This window comes from Balearica regulorum, chromosome 13 (genome assembly GCF_011004875.1).
Source record: "Balearica regulorum gibbericeps isolate bBalReg1 chromosome 13, bBalReg1.pri, whole genome shotgun sequence".
Lineage (NCBI taxonomy): Eukaryota > Metazoa > Chordata > Aves > Gruiformes > Gruidae > Balearica > Balearica regulorum.
In genome coordinates this window covers 6,818,700-6,843,586 of record NC_046196.1, presented here as the reverse complement: position 1 = coordinate 6,843,586, position 24,887 = coordinate 6,818,700, and the positions used below count along the sequence as shown (strand labels likewise).

At 39.3% G+C, this 24,887-nt stretch overlaps 1 protein-coding gene across 2 annotated transcripts in view; it reads left to right on the top strand.

Annotated features, from left to right (window-relative positions):
* The window catches only part of WWOX (WW domain containing oxidoreductase), a 526,965-nt gene that overhangs the window by 393,425 nt on the left and 108,653 nt on the right, over positions 1 to 24,887 (top strand). The gene's annotated exons all lie outside the window — the stretch shown is intronic.

Below are 24,887 nucleotides of genomic sequence, written 5' to 3'. Positions count from 1 at the left end.
GTGACTACTTTAGACATCTGTTTAAAGTCTCCCGTTCTAAATGAACGGGAGCCTTCCCAAGACGGGGCTTATAAAGCTTTATCTGTTACACGAGTACTGCAGATTGTAAAGATATGTCTTAATCAGCTATCGCTTGTGTCTTTTAACATTTAAGTCAATAGCAAAACTCACAAAAATGCGTACAAGGGAAATGGTGACATAACCAATGAAAAAATAGATGGATTAACGGAGAAGTGTGTGTATATATTCTAAATATACATATTTTAAATACTAGTTTTTCATTCTATACCCTTAAAAAGTCCTTGGGGGGGGGGGGGGGGGAACAGAACAGAAGCAAATTTGCTGTCATTGGCTCGTGTCTAAATGTTCCATTTTAAATTAAACGCTAACAGAGTTGCAGCATATCCCACGTTGTATTTTCTATTTTTGCTGCAGGATCCATTTTAAATGTATTGTTATACCAGCCCTTTTGGATTCATCTACATTATTTTTCAGGAACTCAGGCTCACATGGATTTGTACTTTATATTATTATTATTGTTTGTTGTGCTGGTTTATTTCACATTCTGATTCTCAGAGGAGGGAGTTTTAATTTTAATTAATGAGAAATTTATAACAGGACCATTTAATAAATCTGTTCTCTGAACTTAAGTCTAGCAGTCAGGATGGAGTAGCTTTTGTTTTTCATCAGTGGAGATTACTGATTCTGTAACTAAATAATTGACAAAAACCGTAGGTAGGGCATGAAGCATTTGATTCATAGTGTACCTTCAGTGAGATGCACTGAAGAGTTAATTTATTTTATTTTACTTTTTTATTTTTTTGTTGGTGCAGTTGGGACTCAGCTGTTGTTTCCTCTGGGATTAAACAGCTGTCAGCATTGTTAATGACATCAAATTCATGCATTAAAATTCTCTCATTCCTCTCCGTATAAAATGTGGATGTGGAAAGCACTGCCATATCCCCCTTTGTGAAGGAATGAAAATCCAAGGAAAGATAACAGCACTTATTACAAAACCACAGACCGGAGCTTCTGTTGATGGAATCTCGTAATGAGTAATTAAGCTACTTTGCAGAAGTCAGCGCTGTCACGTTTGCAATTGGGTATTTCCATTCCCCTGTGGATACAGCTGGGAAAAGACTACTAAGGTGATAAAAAAAAAAAGAAAAAATAGAATTGTTCTAGAAATATCATCTTCATGAAGCTTGGAGGTTTCAATGCAAAAGTGGCTATGAAAAATTAGCCTACAGAAATAACCTGTCAGGTGTAAAAGACACTCCTTTAAAACATTCATAACTTATATAATCCTATAAACAAAAAACAATGAGTTTTTGGTATCCTACAGTCTCCCAAGGATATGACAACGGCAGGTTTATATCTAGGATGAAGTGTTGGCTTTTCTTTTTTATTTTTTCCTGAGCTTTTTGCTCTATCAATGAAAGTTTTCAACTCTGAGTGTTCAGTTCTGTAGCTCTGAAAATGTTATGGGAAGCTTTTGGTCTTTTGAGGGGAAATTATCATTTTGGGGGAGGAAAGGATATAGATTTTTTTTTTTTTCCTGTAAAGTTCAAAACATTACTCATGCTTTTAAACTGATATATAATTCTTATGCCCCTAAGAACTCCAATTATTAAAAATAGTCCTGAATTTTCACTAGTTTGAATGTTCTTATTCTCTCTTTAGTTCTTTTCTATGTTTTTTTATGGTTTGTTAAGCAATTAACTTGCTCTTAACTTTCTTCTTTCAAGTAGCTTTGTTTTTTAGAGGAAAAAAAATTAAACAGCAAGCATAGTTTTCTTAATGTCTTTATCTTATTTCCAAGAAGTTGTTTTTGTGCTGAAGTACCCTAGTTTTTTTTAATATCCCCATACGTCAGCGGTTACAGTGAAATCAAATTAAATTAAGCCCAATGAAGAAACCAGCCTGCTAACAAAATGAATTGATAAAGTAGTAGTTTATTGAATTCAGTAAAATGCGCTGAAATATATAGGAATAAAACGGTTAATTGAATAACCAGCTTCCAGATCAGATGGTGAAATATGAGTATCTGATGAGTCAAATTAATATATATGTTAACGGTAATAGCTGGAGTCTCTAAAACATGCTGTGCCTTCTTAAAAACTACTGCTGTGAAAAGCTTAAAAGTTTATTTTTTCAAGGCCATGTATTTTGAAAAAAGTCCAATTTATTAGCAGAGACATGGATGGAGACGAAGGCACAATTTATTTTGATTTGTTGAAACATTAACAATGTACTAAGCACCCCACTGTATTAAATAATACACGTGAACGTGGTCACTATTATAAGACAGGTTGGTTTAACATCCCAGTGTTCAATGAGATCCCTACATGACTCCCAAATTCAGTCGAGTGTTACGCTGGTGGTGTCAAGTGTCTTTTTGTAGTTAATTTAATCATGGTTGGCCCAGAAATGGACCTGTGAAGCTCTGTAGTGGTAATTTATATGTCCTTTTTCATCATTACTGAAAATGTGCCCTTCTGGAACTAATGCTCACTAGTTTTATCATTAATGTGTAGTAATACCTTGTAAAAATATTTTTCCATTAGCTATATTTTCAGAAGAGAAAAAAAGAAATAAATGGAGAAAAATACCCCTATGTGCACATGATCTGTGAGCAGGCCCTGCAGGTTTTGAAGTGCATTGTTTTCAAGGAGATGAAGGCTTGTGCCACTAGCTGGGAGTGCCTCAGTCCTTTGTATAATTATCATCTTTGAAAATGAAGGGCTTGAAGGGACACTGTGGGGATGGTGTCAGAAAGAAGTGCTTTAATTCTGGGAGCACACAGCTGATCCTCCCTTATAGCCAGGGTGCTCTCACTCCAGGTCTGTCCCAGTGCCATCTTTTTAACATCCTGGATGAATAAAGACAAGAAAGTCCAGGGGTTGATAGGGTATAGCAGGAAAATTTGGCAGTAACTTCTACAACCAAGAAACCATAAAGGATTGTAACCCAGGGGGTGAAGAAGAGGTTATGAGTGTTTTCTTTCCCCGTCACAGTTGAAGGTGTTCTCTGTCCAAGTTTTACTGCCTCTAAAAATTGCCAGTTGTAAAAAGCATTGTCAGCACAGGGTGGGATGCAGTCCTGGTCTGAGTGGTTGGGTGGAGGAAGATGCTTGTGGGCATTGGTCCTTAGCTCCCCTATTCAGTTCACCTCATAACAAAATCTTAGACTGCGATGAAAACTTTTTGTAAGCCAATGTCCTTCCTTGAGTAGCTCAAGTGCTAAAGCCTTTGAAGGTGAACTCTTTAACAAAATGGTTTTGAATCATGACTTGGAATAGATCAAAAGTTCTGGAAATCATTAAATTTCTTTATTGTTGGGGAGGGAAGAAAGCCAAATGTATCTTGATTGTTTAAATTAGTGAAATTCTCAGTAGCTATTTGCTTTGTCAATAGAAAGACCTAGAACCCATTCTGCTATGTAGACAAGTAAAATGTGAGTATAACCTGTAGTCTTTGTGGCATATATGTGATGAAACAATCTAAGCCTTAAGCTGTTGACTTGGAGCCAAGGAGGGGCAAAATGAGTAATTTGGGGTTGTGTATTCCATGTCAGGTATAGGGAAATGATTTCCAAATGCTTTCACGTCCAGTCACATGAAAAACTAGTCTCTAAAAATTGCACTTTATCAGACATACCCTATTAATTAGAGGACTAAGTCTAGGGAAAAAATATTCACAAATAGTTGAAAAACTGTCAATTATTTTTTCCCCATACTTAGCAAGAACATTCCTATGCGTGGGAGTATACCCAACTCAAGTATATGTATTTCTTCTTGGTGGATAATATAGCAGTTGCAAATCTTTCATTATCTCAAAGACCTGTATTACTCTGAAAGATGTATATTTAAAAAGATGTTGGCAGTAACTGCCGCTGACAACCAGCCCTATTTGAAATAGACTCCCTCCGTGGCACTGTGTAGGAAAGGCTCCGTACATTGATCTATGGATTTTTCATTTGCTTTCAAATAGTCCTACTTGTGTGTCTGCAAAGAGCGAATAAGCAAAGTTTGAATCAGTTTGACTTTGGAAGCATGATTCTGAGCAATTACCTTGGGAAAATACACCTCCTTTCGCTTAAATAGATCTGTCAGAAAAAGCCGGAGTACAGTGTGCCGCTGCTAAAATACATGTGTGCGCTAGTAAACCTGACCCAGCCAATTAAACATCAAAATGTTGGCTGCATTCAGTTCACAGGAAGACTTATGTAAGTTCATTTTCATAGTGTGCGTGTGTGTATGTGTCTTTAGACTTTAACTGACAGATTCCCACAGTGAATAGACTAGGGAGTTATCAATTATATGGTTAGCTGTGCGCTGCAATTGTATGCTCTGTGGCTTTCTGACAGAAGCAGGCAGAAAGCGAGAGAAGTGGAATAATTCTGGTTCAGCAAGGCTGTTAATATTTCAGTCTAGGAACCTAAAATCGTTGTGAAAAGATGGAGAAAATGGGCATTTTAAGCCTGACCGCTGCAATTTCTTCTGTTAAGAGCATGTGAAATGGTAATGGCTGTTTCACCCCAAAGTAGGAACCACAGTGTACTGAGGCTACAAATTACTGAACCCCCAAATAGCCAAATAGTAATTTGAATAATTCACTTCTAAGACCACTGAATAACTTTTATCTAATTATCTCAATGTACTTTACAGAGCGGTTAGTAGTATGTACAAATCCATGTGATTTGTTAGAAAATAGCTGCTGTATCCACTTTTTAAATCACGTGCGTGCTCCAAGCACAGCCTTGAGTTGTTATGTGCGAGTCTGAGTGACTTTTATTGCTGCTGTTTTCTGTCCTCGTGTATGTCAATTTGGCAGGACGTTTATGTTCATTAAATGTTTGCAATTTCCACAGCAGCGTGTAATGTACTACTGCTTCCCGGCCATCACCGATGTGTTACTTTGCTCCTGACAAGGAACCCGTGTCTAGTCTTGTCAGGATGGCCGTCAAAGCCATTACACTTGTTAAGCAAACTAGGCAAGAACCCAAAGCACCAATTTCCGATGGATAGTTCCCGTATCTGTCAAATAATCTTTCCTCCTGTGGGCAACTCTTGGAATTCAGGGGAAATAAGTAAGGAAAGCACGTATCAGGCTGCAGCTACTCACAAGTGTAATGCAAAGGTTTGGAACACGATCAGGATGGATCCCCTTTGCACAGTGCCCTATCTTCAGTCAGGTCCCTCCGAAATGCTTTCAGACCCCTTGGTTTGCACTGCAGTTTGGTATTGCACTTGGGGTTGCTCACAAACGGATTAATTTCTATTTTCAGCTTAATTTTTCCTATAGCTTTTTTGCTATCTGTTTTTTTTAGCTGAAAGTGAACTCAGCCTAGCTATCAAGGTTCTTGAGCAAAAAAGTACAGGTTAAGCAAGTTCCAAGGCTTCCAGAAATTCTGCTGCACTTGTTTTCTAGAGCACTGTATACCAATATGTGTGTAAGCAATAAACAGACTGCAACTTCAAACTGCTAAAACGCATTGGCTAACAATATTATTACTACTATAACAGGAAGATATTTATATTAAATATGAAATTAATACTTTCATCTGAAACCAAGTATCAATATATTTCTCCTACAGTAGAAGGACCCCCATGTCTGAAGGGGTTGAATCAGCCACTAACATTTTGATCCTGGTTGAGTTTTGAAACCCCAAGGCTCTGGAATTGAAAACCTGTGATTACTCTGAAGATCTGCTGTCATGTTGTTCTCACTTGGAACTTAAAATTTCTGGGAACCTTGTAGAATTTTTGGCCATTGGACATAAAGCTAATCCTGAATTGCCCCTAACCTCATATGGAACTGAACACTGATTCTTCTACCAGTTTCTAACTTTTTTAATATTAAAAGTGTGGCAGTCTTCATTTTTCTGAGTTTATTTCACAGCATCTCTTTGTAATGTTGCACAGTCTCCTTGGAATGAGTCTGACTTGTGCAAAATACTAAAAGGAGCTTTATGTGTCATATAATAACAGTATATATAAAAATCACATAAGCGACTAGGAGAACATCTAAAGCCAAGTCTTAACGTACAGAAATCTACCTAAATATTGGGATCTAGTGATTCAGCCCCACCAGCAAATTGGAGGTGAACCTGAGAAAGTGCAGTTGTCAAGGTTTAGGTGGCAGATCTGTGCTTTTAGTGCTCTTATTCCAAGGTGCTCTTCTCTGTCAATTATATATTTAGATTATGTTTTTCTGGCACTTTTAAACATATTAGATATTTGGCTGCTAGCCTTTTCTGGAATTTTTTGGTTGGTCCCCCCACCCCACGGCTGATGAATGTGACAGAAGGGCACCCAGTGTCCTTACTCCAACCTCTTGTTATGCAAAGGGAAAAGCTAAGCGGAAGAGGCTCAGGTTGCAGGATGGCCCAAGAAATGTGTCTATGCAGTCCCATCTTAGGAAAAGACGAGCTCAGTATTATCATTATAGGAGCTGGAGTGCATCTCAGATTAAAGATTCTTCCCGGTTTTTAGTTGTACATAGCGGTACTTAGGATCCCCTACTCTTTTGGGGAATCTCATGCCTTCTGCAACCTCTACAACACACGACTGATAGTGAGAGCAGGGGGGACAATAAGTCTTTGGCTTCAGAGCCCTCCATCTGGAGACCCACAAATATTAAGGCTGGATTTACAATAACTCACGTATCTCTAATTTTTAGCTTCTGAAAGAGCTTTTCTTTCAGTAAGAGACACATCTCCCGAGAGTCACCCAATGAACGGCCCGCTCACTGCCCATTTGGCTGTGATTTTTCTCTCCTCTCACCTTCCTAATTTTTTAATATAAATGCACATTTTCCCCTCCTTTTGGGGCAGAAATGTAACTTTTGTAGGAGAGTGATGTGTGTTCAAATGACACATTTTCCAGGCATTAACGTTTGATAATTTCACAGAGATACGGGAGTTACCTCCTAGCAATGAGTTAAGGCGACAAAGGAGAGCGGGTTTGTTTGCGGGAAGCGGAGGATAACAGCGCCTAAACTTTACTATTGGTGGCGGTGGAGGGGGCGAACGGGAGGCATGGAAAATTGCTTTTTATAATTAAAAAGGGAATCTCAGATGTTTTATATCTTGAATATTTACAATAAAACCTTCAAGTGCTTGTCAAGAGGGTAATGTGTCATTAGCAGGAGCCTTTGCCTCTCTTCTCCTCTCGGACATGACAGTGCAGCAGGATAAGAGAAGAGTAATTATAGTTCAGCAGGGCTGCCAGGTGTGATAAATGAGTAATCAGCACACAGGAGCCCCAGTCCTCAAAGGAGGACTATTACAGTGTTATCAGCTGCAGGCCCGGGTGTACGGCAGCCTCGCGCTGAGACCGAGACAGGGCCCTGGGCTGCTCAATGCAGCTCCCCGCCTGCCAGACCTTCGCCGGCTTCCAGTTCGTCACCGGCTCCTTTGTGCGGCTGCCACGGGCAGGGGAAGGCGGCGGGGAGGAAGGAATAAAAGGGAAAAGCAGCGCTGCTCCCATTCACTGTTTGCTAATATTTACATAAAACGTTGCCCCGCTCTCCAGGTGAGAAGGTGCATTTGTGCCTTTATGGCTTCCCGTGACAAGGTGTTGCAAAAAGCCAGGCTCCTGTCTATGCTTTTTTATTCCCCTTCCCGTGGCTTTGACCTCTGCGCGTGTGTGGGTGCGAGCGCTGCATGTTTGTTTCTTCTGCTGCGCCTTCGGGTTTAGCTCGGCTGCACCAGGGTAGAGCTTGCTCACAAACAAACTTGAAGATCACCACCTTCCTGATGATCCCAAAGTCTCAGTAATGTTGGATCACACATGCTAAACTGCAGCTCTAACCAATTCCTCCTCGTGCTGCTGCTCAGAGCGTTCTGGTGACATGATTCATTTGTTTGTTATTGCTGGGAACGGTCGCATATCAGAATTGAGTAAACTGATTAAAATTAATCAAAACCCAATTCAACCAATCAGTGCAACATTGATCCTCTACTTATTTATTTCAAGTTCAGTGCTACCAATGGCAGCACTGGAATAGGAATATTTTAAAGTGATCCTTTAAAATAATTCTTGTGAAAAAAAGAAGTTGCTCTGCCTATAATAAATTGTTATTAAGGAAAAGGACATAATGTGCCTTGGAAAAACCGGAGGGCCAACACTTTTGATGCAAGGTTATTTTTACAATACTTGCATTTTTATCGGTTGATGTATTTTAACTGGAGCCCTGACAATAGTCACAAAAATTATTACTCCGGCATGGAGCTACTTATCTGACAAATGCAATGCGAATGGTCTTGTTCTTATCAATGAGATCAGATTTCAAAAAAAAATGAATACGAGGAATGAGGCGTTGCTTTGTGAACAGATAACCTTGCAGGCATGAACTCGCAAACCTGAATAAAAGGATGTCTCTATGAAATAATCTGTGCATAAGTGCAATCAGGTCAGACTGTAATAGACAGCGGGGGGTGGAATCAAAAGGGGGAAAAACTCATTTCATCACAGTTAATGGCAAGGAAAAGAAGGCAAGGAAGGACTTTCTTTGGAGCGGAGCTGTTGCGACAAAGACCAGGGCTTCAGCGTGTCATGCACCATTTGCTGTTGCACTAGCGCTCTTTTCAAGAGCTGTGAAGCCATTATTGTAATGTGAAAAAAGTAGAAAGAAATACTCCCTCCTGGTCACTGGAAGGGCAAATGAGGTGCAGGCTTTTTTTTTTTTTTTTTTCCCCTACACTATTTGTGCAGGGAGGTTTCTAGATTCCCCCTGGTAAAGCTCCACTGGGATGCAGGAAAGATCACGGTGCCCTTATAAACAACACTTCTTGGCACTGTTTACCTTCTTTTGTGACTTTGCCTGCGAAGGAGGAAAGGAGTATCAGAGGCCCAGTTGCAATGAACATTTGCCCTGCTTTTGTCTTTCAAGACACAGAACCTTTAGAATATTCTCTAGCTAAAGTTTTACAGTGTGTTTCTGTGGTTTGGGGTTTTGGTTTTTTTTTTTAAAAAAAAGCTCAGTACATTCCTGTATGGTAAAGTTATCTAGTGGTGATAATAAATCCAATAGTCTGTGGATTTTGTGTGTGTTATTAAAAAGAGAAGAGAAAGAATCCTTTGTTCATTGGCATAATGCAATCCTGTCTCTGAACAGTTCTAATTTGCAAACCAAGTACTTTGTAAATTGTGGAAACCTGGTTATAACTTGAAGGCTGAATAAAATGGGTCATCTTATAACTGAAAGATAAATATAGATGTAAAATAGTGCCACAAATGTCTTTTAAGCGAGAAAAATAAATAAATAATAGGTTTCAGAACTGGCTTGTTCTTGTATAGTTTATGGGTAAAGCAAGATTACACATACAGCCCTGCAGCCGATTCCCAGGACTGCTAAAGTGTGAAGAACAGGAGTGACATTCTAGTCTTCAATAAATCACTATAAAAATGTTTATGAACCCTGCAATTTACTGTCTTTTAAATGCAAATTGAAAGGGGCGTCGTCGCAAGTGTAAAGGAGACCTGCAGTGGCCTAAAGGAATTATAAAATGTTGCAAAAGGCTTCTGAAATTGTGTGATCTTAAATGGCTCTATTTTAAAAAATTATTTCCCATTTATACTTCTGTGACAGCTCTGTTAATTTATTAAAGAGAGATCTCTGAATTGCAGGAAGGTGTTTATGAGCACTACGCTTCACAGAAGCTATTCACGGAGGCTTGCGAGGAGGTGCAGTTTAATTTGGCAGGCACTGGAGCGAAGTTTGCTGTTCACGTACAAGTAGTGTGGAAGGCCATGAGGGTTCAAAAATGTATCAAGCGGTGATCTTGTCTGATAAAGTATTGATAAAATAGCAAAGATTTCCTGCCTCTCCCCAGCTCTTCCATGCAGTCATCTGCTGTGAAATTCCTCAAGAGCATAAATGAATGTGACCCGTTTCTGGATGAACAGTTCAGCATCCTCCAGCCCACCATTAATGAAGTCCAAGTTGACTGAAGACTGAATCATCTTTTCTGTGCTGTAGCTATGCTCTCTCCAACTGAAATGAACTACTTTCCACTTACAGGTTTAGCACTTTATCCAGAAAATATTTCTCTTTATGGAAGCAGATTTAATCCCTATAAATTAAGCATTAGAAGAGGAATTTTCATCAGTTGGATGGGTTGCTTTCTTTTTTTGTTTCACTGACTGGTAATTTTTGAGGGTTATTTTTTTTTTATTTAGCTAAGAGCCATGATTTTCTGCATTTGGGAAATGTAATTGCTACCAAATTTAATTTTTTTAAAATAAAATATTCATTGAGACAGTATGGGATATGAACATGTACAGTTAGAACCCTGTAATTGTTTGCATAGCTTAGAATCCTCCACAGCATACTTCATCACTTCTTTTTAATTTAATGGCATAAATAACCACGATGGGCTCGCATGATATTCATGCTGTGTACGAGGAGGCATAGCGCGTAGTTTGTAAGCGTATCATCATCCCCTGCCAGTGATATTTCTCCTGGTTTCCAAATCTCTATACTGCTTAAGAAAAAAGGTGTGGGTATCTGAGTTCTTAACCCTTAAGTTAAATATGCTGCTTTGGCCCTGACTGATTATTTAGCTGTCAGAAATGGTTGGAGAATGGGCTGTCAGGCTCCAGAGTCAGTGTAACATCTGCTTGTCTGGCCTGGGCAGCTTCTCAGCGTACATGTGAGGGAGGAACTTTGGAACCAAAACTATGTAAGTAAATAAATTTGGAGGGTTGGGGGCATTTGCATGACTCCTCCTGCGGACAGTAATATTGCTTGGCTCTATCACATTGGAGACTTTCGGACCCCTAAGTAGAGCAGTCATAGTTTACAACTCAATAGCACCCCGAATGTATTACTGCTGATTTTGTTGTCATGCAAAACCGCTGAAGCACTGTACCTTTTCCAGCAGCTGTATGTTTGCCTGGATATCTTTTTTGTAACTGAGTTTAATACGTAGGTATCATTGCTTGATAGGATTGAAAAATGTTGTAATCCAGTGTTTTCAGAAAAATGAACTCCTCTCTGCTGTTAGGGCACTCGCTGCCTCGCCTGCTGTTTCAGACCTGCTTGCACCATGTGCTTACAACAGTCAGGACCTTGTCTTGAGTTGGTCTGATCCAGAATTGGTCCCCTCTGTGTCCCTGTGGCCATAGTATCTGCTTGTGTGTGTGTAAAGTTAAGAGGATAAAGCTGTGAATACACAAAATGTGTGCGAATGCGGGACCAGGTCATGATACCGGGGTTTGGAGAGGGCAGAGCATGTTTTGCTTTTCAGTAATGTTCCATGCTCATTTTTATCTGTCAATATCGGCTCATTGTTTAGGGTAGGCTTTGGAAGAGCTGAGCTAGGAATCCCCAGGAAAATGGCTCATCTCTCCATCTTTGCATTGCTAATACACCCGTTATCAATGCCATCTTGGCAACAAACGTAGACATTTAGGAACTGTACTACGTATCCATAATCTCACAAGCTTGAAACTTATGCAAAACCCTCAGAAATCACCTCTATGTTCCTTCAACACTGGGAAGGATCAAAGACTCACCTCTGCACAAAGACTCTCAGTAGCACTGAATCAAATGGCTTGTCACTGTCTGTACAACTGCAGGCACAATGGAGAGTCAAATGGCGACAGTGATTCGTTAACGAGGGCGCGTTAACAGGGAGCTGTTAAATTCTCTCTCTAGGATAAGACCTCCTTTCTGCATTTTAAGTAAAAGTAATATGCTCCTCAGTGAAGAGAGAGGAATGACGCATCTGTTTCGTGGTACTGAAGGCAAGAGTAGCTGATACGTTTGCCATGTCACGGTTAGCCTTGACACGTACAGCACAGCAGACAAGTCAGATTTTCAGGTTTATAACGTGCATGGAGCAGGGCAGAAGACTTTGCAGTGTTAGTTCTTTGGCTAAGAGTAAATAGCTTGATGCAGCGTCCCACTGGGAGAATGCAGAAAATGATCCTTTTTTAGGTGAGGTGGAAAAAACTTCCTTTGTTCATTTATCCTAAAAATATACTTAATGATTGTGATCCACATCTATCTAACATGGCTTATTTCAGAACATATTAGTCCAGTTTAACCAATACTCAATGTACTTGCAGGTGGAGAGGATCTAAGAAGCTAGGTCTGGCCTTGCTAGTGAGAGGAAGATGCTCTAACCACTTGTACATACTACTTACGTGCCATGTGTAAGATGAGCTCCTGGCTGAGCACTGGCAATGAGCAAGGAGACTGGAGATCTGAAAACAATTCTTATGCCCAAAACCCAACAGGAGGAAGGTTCAGAGCACAGGCTGTCCTGTTTCCTCTCATCCTCCCCCTAAGATGAGCAAAGGTTGCTAAAACAGTGCTGATAATGAGGTTTGACCCTCCTATCACCCTCAACCTCTGCCTACAAACCACCTGCACTGAAAATCCCTGCACTCCACCTAAGGGGTTTGAACTTGTAAACCGCTGACCTTCCAAATGTGATGTAGTTTCTGGCATTATTTGCTTCCTAGCCGTTATAATTCTCTGATGTTTTAACGTACAATGGCACTCAGACCCAAATACAGCCATCTGCCAGCACCAAGCCATCTTCCCTTCCTCCTAGATTCCTGTTCCCCCTTCCTCCCCTGGCTGCCCATGGATAGAAGCAAGCGGTCCCCCGTGCGTTTATGGATGGGCTCTGCTTTGCCGATAACAAGCGCTACATAAATAACACGTGGGCTACAAAGGGGAAGAGCAGCTAGTGGACTTGGGCTAGCTGGGAGCAGCCAAGGATTTAGGGACAGACTGTCTCTAACGTCAGCATTAGTATATATTTGGAGGGAACAATCCGGAGCACAGTCCTCAAGTCAGTTGCTCCTTCAGAAATACAGTCCTTGTTCTGGTATTCCTACGGGGATTACGTATTTACTTTGATAAGTTACCCCAGGTCTTTGGGACCATGCGTTCAGAGTCTGTCTGAAATGGTCTTTGCCTTTTGAGGTACTCAAGCTCATTTCTGCATGTGTAGGTTGAAACTATGCTTTTATTTGCTATCTGTGGACATTTATGAGTTCCTGGCGTTTGTCATAAGTATAGGGTTTTGCCCCTCTGTCCTTGGGCCAGAATTTCCCTCCTGCTATAAACTGGCAGAGTACTATGTATCATTTCCCTCCTGGCTGCCACCCTATACCTCATAAGTGATTGTACTCCGGTGGGGAAGTGATTTGTATGTATATTTTTATAAAACACTTTGGGATCCTTGGGGAAGAAAGTTGTTATACAAATGTATTTCCCAGGGGAAAGTAGTGGAAATCTCATTACTTGGAACATACAGCATATTTAAAAGTAGGTTTGACAAAACGCTAGAAAATAAAGGAAACAATCCTGAACTGGCATTGGGATGGGCTAAATGATCTAGCAGATATTTTCCGTCTCTGAAGTTTGTCTCATGATTTTATTTAGTGCATTGGAAAAAGGGCACGAGGCATACTAAAGCTATGCACATATAAAATATCCTTCAGCAACACTGTGGCTTATTTTAATATAACCTTTAGCAAAACACTGTGGTTTGCTTACTTGCTGATTTATTTTAGGTAGTTCAAAATATTTCTATTAGTGCTCTCTTTGAATTACTTTAGGTGGTGCAATGGATTTGTAGCAAAACACAGCATGTAACTTGAGTGTACTCTCTGAAGCCAGGTATTTGGAGCCAAGCAAAATTTGTACGTGTAGCTTCTGTTTTAAGCAATTATATGGTGTGTAATACACAGTAGAGAAATTAAGTAGAAGTACATTTTGCCCTAAGGGATTACTGTAGCTGTTGGATTTATTTTAAACAAGTTTCACCCCTCATACAGTAAGGTTCCTGTAATAAATCACTTATGTAATAATCTGCAGTATATTAGCTAAAATTAAAAAACAAAAAGTCAACTGAAAATGAATGGTAAAAGTAAAGGTGTACTACAGCAAGGAAGGATCCTTACGTGTTTGGAAGAAAGTGGTTCAACAGTAGTTGAGGAGTCTAACAAATAGAAACCATTCTGTAGCCGGACTCAACACAATGACTTCACTGCAGTAAACTACTTATGTAATAAACTGCATGAATGTCACTGGAGAGTAACCAAAACCATCCATCTGAACTGTTTCTCAGCTTACTTAAATTAATGGTGATCTTCTCTCTGAAGGGAAAAATTGTAAAAATACATCAAGAATGTCCATGCAGAGATGTTATGAAATAAAACTAGTGTGGTCATTAAAGATAAGCCATTTTTGAGCATGGAGAAAGGACAGTCTTCTGATACTTGATACAGCTTTCAGTAGTTAGTTCTCAGTCTTCAGCCAAGTTATTCTAGCTTCTATTTACTAGTGAAATAAGAAGTGTACAGTGAATAAGAGTCTTACCTAATTGCCATATATATTGGCCAAATGGTTTTCAAGACCATTTATTTTTAAGAAGTCTTGACTGCCGTAGCTAAGATATAGTTTTGTATTCCTTTGCATGATATACTAAAATGACAGCTACGACCAATCAAGCTGCTTCGCTGTGCAATATGTCATCTTCTTTCAACAGACCTGATTTCCAGAATAACCTTTTCCCCCAGACATTTGTTTTCCTTTGATTCCAGCGATGAGACCCAAATGGATTTCATTCAGAATGCTTGCGACTTCCAGCTTTGTGAAGCCATAAAAAAGGGAGAAGGAGTGGCAAATCTCAGAAACAACTAAATGGAAATGCAAATTCCAATTTGTCATTTGCAAAGTCTTTTAAGAACTGGTAGCAAATTTTTAAAGACGAATTAAATAGTTATGAGAACACAGTAATTTTCAGTAGTGCCTTTTGTATATCAAATTTGTTGTTCATGAACTTCCGCTTTTTCTGCTTTGTATCATTTAATTTCTGTTTACGGCCAATATGCAGAGTGATAATTTACTACTGAACCTCTTGGAGGACATCAGCCATGGTTACAGATAGATTCTTCCTTGTCCTGTGTGGCCATTTATTTATCATGTGAGATTTAGTTAAGACTCTTACCCTCCTCTTTCACCCTTATTTCCCTACTAAAAAAAACCCGAAAAAACAAGAAACTAATTTTTAACATTTGTTAATATTTGCACACTAGCATTTGTAAAATGCTTCCAGATCTGGAGTGGCAAAGTCCCACTGGTGCGGGATCAGCTACCCAGTTGTTACGGTTTTTGTAAGAGTTGATGCTTCCTGTATGAAATAAAAATTGGCATATAACATGGGATCAGCCTTAAAATTATAGTCTCTGGTTTGTTCCCGTGCTCACTGAGCACCTGGGAGTTCAGTCCTTTCCATAACTAGTTGTTTTCCTGTGGGGAGTCCCTCTACACCACCTCCTTCTCCTTCCGCAGTCTCAGGTAGCCTTCCTTTCATTCACTTCTTCAATGTTGAAAAAAAAAATGCAATAAAAAAAAAGAGGAAAAAGTGATCTCCACAGATCTCAATAGATGTATTTCAGTAGATTTGAAGAAGTCTTTTGCATGGTATGTTTTAGGGATATGTTTTTTTTCTCAGAGCTTATTGCATTTAGATCTGCCACAGAGACAAGACATTTATTTAATTTCTGTGGTCTAAACACAGACAAACAGATTGCTTATTTCTTTATATGTTCACTGGGGCTCATATTCCTGCTTTTAGGGTTTTAGAGAAGTGCTAGTCATAAGTTACATAATTTTAGTTGTTGTAGTCTCCAGTTGTTCTCAGAGTTTTGGGTTGAGTCGTTCTTTTTTCCAATAGATGGTTTCGATGCGGTCATTGTTTCCTTTAGCCACTTCTCTTTCTCTGGTGTTCTTAGCTGAAAAACCCATACATATGCTATGATGTACAAGTGGCACGAGTACAGAAGAGGCTCTGATGTAGAGCTCAGAGATTTCTAAGCACTTTGGTAACTAGGTAGATTTGCAGAGCAATATTGTATTTAGTGGTCATAAAACAAAATACTTGCCTCATTTGGAATTAAATGTTTTATATATATAACAAATTCTGCATGTAAAATTGTTCTCATGTAGAATTTAATCTTTGTGTTTTCCAGTTTCTATGAAGTACAGTATATCTGATATCATCTGCTCTTATTTTTGCTCTGTCACAGCAGATACTGACGTTGTGGCAGTAAAATAATATCTTAAAGGAGTACTGTCTCTTTCAAAAGGTGTTTTTCAAAGATCATAAAAATTTAAATAAAAACAAATGTGAGAGAGATACTAAGACTTCTTTCTTCACTCATATAACTTTTTTTTCCTCTAATCTGTTTCATAATTTATGTTTTCCTACACCAAAGACTTTTTTTTCTGAGGGTGTGATCCGTATCCCAGACCATGCTGCATGGCAAGCCAAGCAGCGTATTCCCTAACCCTCGTTTAGTGTTTACTCATGTTTTGTATGCAGAATGTGAAGACCATTTTCACATTTTAGAAATACCCCAAAAACGCCTAAGAACTGTTACACACATTCAATTAAATAATGACAAGGAAAACAAAAACTCGAGAGCGTGCGTGCAGGCTTGCATGCGGTGTGATGAACACACATGCTACATACAGTGCTGCAACTGGCTCACACACATCGGACCAGTCATCCGTGGCAGTGACATTTAATAAGGAAAGAGTGATTGTCATGAATAAACTCAGTGTGGACGTTAAATAAATGTCTCCATCCCTCACACCCATTACCTCTATCATGGCTGTTTCACTTTTATTAACTTTGCTTTTCAAGCTTACATTAGGGGGGGTCCTGTTGAAGTACTGGAGGCTGTTGTACCGTTAAATAGTTCACAGAAAATGCTGTCTCTTTTAAAATGGTGCTGCCTGCTATAGAAATAAAAAAAGTCCTTAAGAAATGACACACCTGGAAACTCTACTCAGCAAAGCCTTTGTTGGTATTATTTCTTTAGTTTGATAATTAATACTTAAGTGTTCTTAAACCTCTAGGGAAGTCTGTAGTCCTGGAAATTAGACTGGTTTACACTGCTTGATTTTATTCACTGTCAGTGAAGTTAGTGGTCATGCAAGGAGACGCTCTAACAGGTCTGAGCATTAAAGGTCTTGCTTTTTCTCCCAAATCAGATTTTAAGCAGGCTTAAGTGCTGGCTTCTGCCTTGGTGTTTAGACAACCCACGCCCCGAGCAGAGGAGGGACTCTCCTGGCTGTGGGAAGTCCATAACCTCTGTGCTCAAATAGCATGGGTGTTTATGGTGATGAGTTTTGCAGTCCATGAAGAATTACTTGGAGACCACCCATGTTGTAGACTTCCAGGTAGCTATTAGAAATGGGTTTAGTGAGTACTGAGTTGACCAATAATTGTGTTTTTCTTTCGTATCAGTGACTCTGCTGAGGCAGAGTCTTCTCTGGTTTAACTCTTCTGGTGCCTTTCCCAATAAAGGGAACAATGGATAAAGAAACATCTTTGTGAGCCAAAGCTCTTAGAGGTGTGTGGGCGCTAATTTCAAGAAGAGAAAGTATGTGCCCACATTTTCAAACACTGCTTTGGAATGGATCACCTTTACGCCAGAGCTAATTTCTGGCTGAATTGTCATCAGAAGCAGTTTTTGAAGGAGTTTTCATTTCCAGCCATTCCAGCTCTGCTCATGCAGTGTGGAAAACAGAATGCAAATCCTCCTTGTACTGAAAGAAAATTCACAGTCCCCATAACTAAGGGGAGCCACTATGAATGACCGCGTTCTTGTTTTGTCTGTGAGAAGTCCCTTTCGGTACCCTAACATCAGTGTTGAACTTGTGAGTGTTGACTAATGAGCTGTGTTATGGAACAGGCAACAAACCAATTGGTGGGTCCTACCTTGTTTGAGTCAGGAAGCGTAGGTGTGGAATGTCATTGCCTTCCCCATGGCAGCTACTTCTGCTTCCTTCCCCCACTCACCCTCTGCTCTGTAAAACACAATCCCACATGAGAAATTCAAATCTTCTATGAGCATGGCAAGGACGTTATGGAGACCAGGCAGCATATTTGCATATTCTCATAACCATAAACATGTATTTTTTTCCATTTGTGCCATGATGTTCTCCATTCATATTCTAAGTGGCAAAAGCTTTTAGCTGTGATTGGGCCCAGTTCTCAGTGGACAAGAACTGAGTGTATCACGTGGCATTTATTAATCTAAAAAAGTTGTCTTTCAAAACATATCTAAAAACATATGGGAGTTATGCGAAGCAAAGCAATTGCAAGTTCATTTGTTATTTCAACAAGCTCATTTCTTATGATTTCAGTTTTATAATAGATGTGGAACTGTTTGCAGGTTGTTTGTCGTCATATATTTTTCATTTGGTTCCTTGGGTTAAAGAAACGAAAGACTGAAACACACCATCCCCGCGGAGGAATGGATGGTCTTACACAGTCTGTAGGGTTTTTTTTCCTTCCCTTCTCCTTCTTTTGTCAGCTGGCATGTGATATGCTTTTCAGGCAGTAATTTAGAGGCTGTCAGTTCTACAGTGGTCATTGGGGATGAAGCGATCATCTGACGTGCCGCTCTTAGCATTTGGGGTTCCTGGCTGCAAAGGTGTAGGTCTCTATCTGGGAAAGCGTTTGCAGGGTTAGTGAATCACTGGGCCGCGTCAAGCATGAGAGATTTTTAGCAGCTTCCGCAGTAATCCTTTACTAGCGATTGCTCTATGATGGCTTGTTACGTTAGTTACTCCTACAATGGATTTATGAAGTGTTATTTGTACACAAGAAGATATTTATTCTACAACAGTTCAATATACGCATTTCTCCAAAGCATATTGTCTGTTATATCAGTGCTCCCTAAGGAGGGAAAATACATCACGCATTTGTTGCTTGTCATTTTTAGTTTTATTTTGTTGTGTACTTTTAGTTTATGCGTGCTATTGCCAACCTTTTCCATGTTGAATAGTATGAGTAATTTTGTAAGCTGAGGGCTAAGCTATGGTTAATATGGGTTGCTTTTCTACATACAACAAAATGTTTCTACCTGATGAGATCCTCTTCCCGCTTCTGAGAGCGTCAGGAGGGAAAAGAAAAAATACGAATTTTAAACAATTAGAGATATGATTGAATTAGTAGCTGCGTAAAGGATGATGACACTATTGCCTTCCTTTGGAGATCTGTTGATATCAGATTCCAAAAGTTTTGCAAAGGAGGAAATACTTGACCTTCGTATGATGCATGTAGCTAGTGAAGATCTGGCTGTGGCAAAGCTGTATTTTCATGTAAATTTTATCTGATTTTAAAAGAAACTGTACAAAGATATGCAGTACATACATTTTAACCTTAAAATCCTTTTTTCATTGCTGCTATTAACTTTAATTTAAAATAATGCAGGTTAATATGATGGATTGAGTGGCTTCTTAATTATATTCTTTGCACCAGGAAAGAACTCAGGAGGTCAGGCTTATTAAATGGAAAGAGAATGAGAGAAACTCACCTGGGGCTGGTTCTGAAATGGGAGTTGGAGGGGTTATGTATTGGTAGAAAATGTCTGCAGGTGAAGAGATGAAAGCTTTCTTCATTTGGCACTCCAGTGTCTTTCTGCCAGAGCTGGTGGGGACGTTTGGGCAGACCAAAGGAGGAGTTCGGGGTACAGGCACAAACACATCTGTGGCCCGTGAGACTCTGTGTGTGTTGGGGATGGTAACACTTGCTGCTCCAGCTTCTGTAATAGTCGCAGAATAACCACACACCAGCCCTATGGGTTGAAGTGGAAGCACACGTGCTTTTTTTCCCTGAAGAAATTCTCATTGGATTTTGTGTAGGAGGGATGTAATTATCACCTCATCTGTGAATCAGGTCAGGATTATTTTTTTCTTTTTCAGTGACGTCTCTCAGAAAAATGAGAATAGGATAAAATGGTAAATTAACAGTTTATAACCTGGTTTGTAGTGGTTGGATTTTTGGTAAATGTTTTGGGTTTGGGGGTTTTCTATGCACAGGAGGGTGTTACATGCATCATTCTTCTCTGAGATGGTCTGCTGTAGGCAGTAAAGTTGAGCTGACAATTCAGTGGCTTTTGTTAGGAATACCTGGTCAAAAATATTTATTGCATGCTCTATTCTTTTTGAAAAGAAGACTGAATATGAAAAAGCAAAAAAATAGCTTGATATATCATATTCTTGCTAGCCCATCTGATGACACACTGTTGAGTTGACTTTGCTGGGAGACAGCCCATGTTTCATTACCTTGTAGTCTTCAGAGCCATGTTTGAGGCAGTTCAGATGTTTCACTGCCTTTTTATTTATTTTTAAAGGGTGTCAAAAATCCCTTATTTTTCACATATTTCTTTTCCTTTTTAAAAGAGTGTCAGAAATACCGTATTTCCCATACACGCTCTAAACCTGTGGCCCAGGGTGGCCTGCCATATCTCTGTGCCTTATCTGTCAGCGGTGCCGGAGCTGACATGATGTACTTCAGTAATGCACAAGATTTAAGACAGGAACAACCATCCATTAAAAGGGGAATCGAGCTACCGGGGTTAGCATTTTAAGTCAGGCTTTGAATCAGTCCAAAAGCAAACCGAAGCTTGAAAATAGCTGAAGGAAACTGGCAGATAAATGCCCAAATAGCAGGTGTCATGAAGCGGCAAACAAGCTTACAACCCAGTTCTTGAAAAGTTGTCCAGGGAGTCCTGTTTCACTACTTCATGGATGAACGTATAAAAAGTAGAGAACAGCAGCTGTGCAAAGAAAAATAACAACCTGATAATCAGGCTCCTGTTGGCATTAAATAGTCGTGAGAGTCCAGTGGCTGGGTATCATAACTACAGTGTAACATGAAATTTTCCCCCCGTGGCAACATAAAATTCCTCCCGTCTGTAGGAAGGGCATAGGTGAGAGCTCTCCTGATCTTCTGATGATATCCAGGACCATTATTATCTTTTTCTAATCCTAATCCAGACACAGCGATATACTCCTGTATTACCCAGGCATCTGTTCCTACGTGGCTAAATTAGTTCTTAAGAGTTTGGTTGCCATTTATATATAATACTTATATATATAGCTGAGCCTTTATGACAACACAACATGCAGTTAAAGGACTGACATTCTTACAAAGCCATTATCGAACAATATATCATTTCATCTGTCCTAGCAGAGTGCAGAGTGATGCTCACAACAAAAGTGCTCTGAAAGGATGCATCTTAAAATTGCCTCATCGCTGATACTTTCATTTTTGTTTTCCTATGCTGCAGTATAGCATTCATAAAACATACACTGCAAGTAATCTGAATATTTGTGGAAATTAATGTCTGTAACTACCTTTGAGCAGGGATGGGCCTATTCTCTTATCTTTTTACCCTGAAATTTACTCTTCAGTGCAAAATATGTATTACAATAACATAAAAATGTCAGAGAAGAATGGAAGACTGAGAATGCTTTTGGACTGAAGTCTCTTAACTTGATCAGTTCCAGGACTCTGGCAAAAAGTATGAGCTGGTCTAATGAGTGAGTAATCACAGCAGGAGAAAAATCACGGCTTTGGACTTTATAGAATTGGAAGGGTCCTGAGATACCTTGCTAGAGTTACATCATGTGAGTATCTTCTCTGTTCCACTCTGTCCAGCTCTTGAGTTACAAAGCAATGAAACCGCGTAAGTGAGTTTTGGAATCACTTCTTTCAAATGATACAAAACTAATCTTTAAATCTACCAGGGTGGTTTTTGTTTTTGTTTTTGTTTTTGTATTTTAGCTGCTAAATTCATGTCACAGTGGAACTGAGGAAGAAGAAACAGGATGGTTATCAGAATTGTGTGATATTAACTTCCATTACTTCACAACCTGCTGTGAGCAGAAATGCTTAGATGTAAAAGCAAACAAATCCCTGCCAAGAGGGAAGGCATTCCAAATACACAAGGTGGGGTTAGTATCAAGAAAAAGTATCAGTTTGGAGAGGAGGAAATCTGTGTGTAGGCGGTGTTGTAACAAATGGCTATTTTTCTGCAAGACACTTCATACAAAATGAAAATATTTTCTTTCTAGAAGTTAATGCAAAAAAGAACCCTGATTCTTTTCCTCTCCAGTTGAAGATCCGTATTTTTATCAAGTCAGCATGTTCTGGAAAACACAAGGACCCAATAGTCAAAGATACCAACCACCTATTGTCTTTCAAATTTTAAAAATAATTATAAGTATTCAGGACTATTGAAAACAGTGTCCTTGTTCCTTCAGTAAGCAATATGAAGTATTTCCTTCTGTTTCAGGAGAGGTCACGTGGTATATATACATACATATAGGTCTTGTACAGATATACCCATAAACCCTGATTGGAAATGTTGAAAAACCTGGAACCAAGGAAGGAAGATTTTCTTCCACTGACAGCTGGGTTAACTCAATTGCAGGCCTTAGGACTTTTGTGTCAGGGCTGGAGGCTTCCTCCTCCTTAACTAAAACCTGTGCTTAAAATTGGAGAAGAGCCAAGCCGAGAATATTAGAAGAGAAAAAAATGAATGATAAAAGAGAAAGGAAAACCTCAGCCCTATAAGTAAATGCCATTTACTCTGCACAGAAGACACTATTAATTTTGAGAAGTTGGAGGAGTGCAATTTTTAACCTCTTAATAACAGAAAACAAGAGTGTGGGCCTTCAGATCATCCATTTAATTCAGGAGATCTTGGAAACTGTATTCTAAAATATGCTATTTAACACTGAAAAGAAAAGGTAAAAATTGGTGCAAAAAAGGTAATATAGAATTCTGCTTAAAAATGTACTGTGTTATACTTCTATATAAATGTTATACTGGAAAATCTTTGAGAGAGGTAGCCTGCCCTTTAAACTTTTAGGCATTTATGGCCTTAATTATGCTTTTCACCAAGATTTTGCATATTTAATATTTCCTTTTAGAGCTTTCAAGAGTCTCAATTATTAATTCCACTGAGGATTTATAGGTCCTCTGAATATCCCTTAAGTATAAAGATTGTAGACTCATCAAATACTGTTTTCTTCCTTTAAATTTTTACGATTTCTATATCAAATAGGCAACTGCAGTTTTAGAGTTGAAAGTGGAATATTTATCGCTTGGCGTTCTCTGTACCTTTCCAAACAGAAGCAATTCTTCCATGATCTGCACTGAAATCCATATCTTCGGATGTGGTTACAGAATACAGAGAAATTATCCTCTAATTCATAAGAACAGGTAGTTATTTTTCATTGTTGCATGGCCAAAACAATAGCATCTCACCTAAAGATGCTATTTATAAAGTGAACTGCCTGAAATGGAGAACAGTGTTAACCAGAAGCCTATGAATAAGTCATGGAGCCTAATTTTCCGTTATTACAGCCATTGTTTAAAAATGCATGTCTACCCAGGACTTTGTAATGATTTTGTATTACTTAAAAAAACTTTTACAGTTCTTTTTTCCCCTCATTTATTTCATTACTTCTTCATTAACTTTGCTCTTCTCCAGTGTTTGTAGGGCTTCTGAAAACCAGTAGGACAAAGAAAAAAAAAAATATTTTTTTTTTTAAATTGCCCCTGAGACTATCAATGTTTTAGATATTTTTATGCTTCTTTCTTCAAATGCTTTCACCATGTTATGCTTTGGCATCCATAGCAAAACCCATTAGCTGTGACAGGTTAAGATGCCTCTGCAGACTTCACCACAAAGGAACTGAGTCAGTGCCAACCATTATTCCTTACAACATGCTGCACCATCTCTCAGAAGAAGGCCAAACCTATAACTCTGCTCTTAACTTTTTGTTCCTGTGGGGATAGCTACTCTGAAGAATGTTCTCAGTTGCTTGGTAGAGTATTTTTCAGTCCTGGCTATACCATGGTTTCGTTCATTAAACCATAGACAACAAGGGCGTCCTCCAGTCACCCAGCAGATCTTTTGTCTGTGGCACATGTGTAATTGTTATGGGTTTAGAGACTGTTTTTGGATGAAAGACACAATATACTAATTAAATTTCACTGATTGTGGAAACTCCACAAACAATATGAGCCAACCTGTACTTTCTGCATCTCTTTGTGCTACTGACCAAGCAGCTAACCAGTCCTCTCCAGCATTTCTAAGTGGGCCACAAACTTATTTGACCTCTTGCCCGATGTTGCCATGTAACACATGGTGGGAGTCATATTCCAGATCAGAAGATCCTGCATGAGGATTATGCCTGAACCATGTCCATTAGTGTCACTGACAACTAACCTCACAGATCCTCGTGATGGACATGTCATAAAAAGGTGTGGATTACACACTGAGGTAATAAATCCCCAGAATCCCCTCCCATTTAGAGATGGATCCCACGTTCTTGTGTTAGAGGCGGTGTTTGACAGAACATTTTGACGTGCACAGAGAGTAGCAGTGGTGAATTAAAGGCATGATTGGGGCTGGAAATAAACAGGAATTTCATAATTCCCACACTGACGGCTTTGTTCAGATGAAGTTGTGATTGAAAACACCAGTAAGCAGACTATATGCAACATTGCTAAGGTTAGGAAGACAAGTATAGTGGAAACACAGGAGATAACGTTGGCATTTCTGATACGAATAGCGCAGATTGCCTTAATTCTGTCCCCCTCCTGCGATACCAGCTTACTACTTTGTGATTTTTTGCCAGTCGTGAAGTTTTGCTGTGCTCTGTTATTTTGGTTGCACGTGAAAGATGGAGCTAATCTTCCAATATAAGGCCAATATTTCCTTATGAATTTGAGGGTGTATAATCTGGTTTCCGTTGAAGAACCAGCTGCAAACAAAGGCAATAGCACGGCTGGTAAGATAATGCCTAGCCTTTTGGTAGGGTTTCTTCCCCATAAATCTCAAATAACTTGAAAAAGGTGCGTGAATATTATTATCCTCGCTTTAAAGAGGGGTCAGATGAGTCATAGGAGAAAATTAAGTGATTGCAGGTGAAACAGAGACAGGGCTGGAAATAGAATACTTTCAGCCCTCCTCAACCTGAGTTTGGTTCCCTTACCCGTCATTTTTCACAGGCTTCTTGTTTTGAATGCCTCCTATCAAA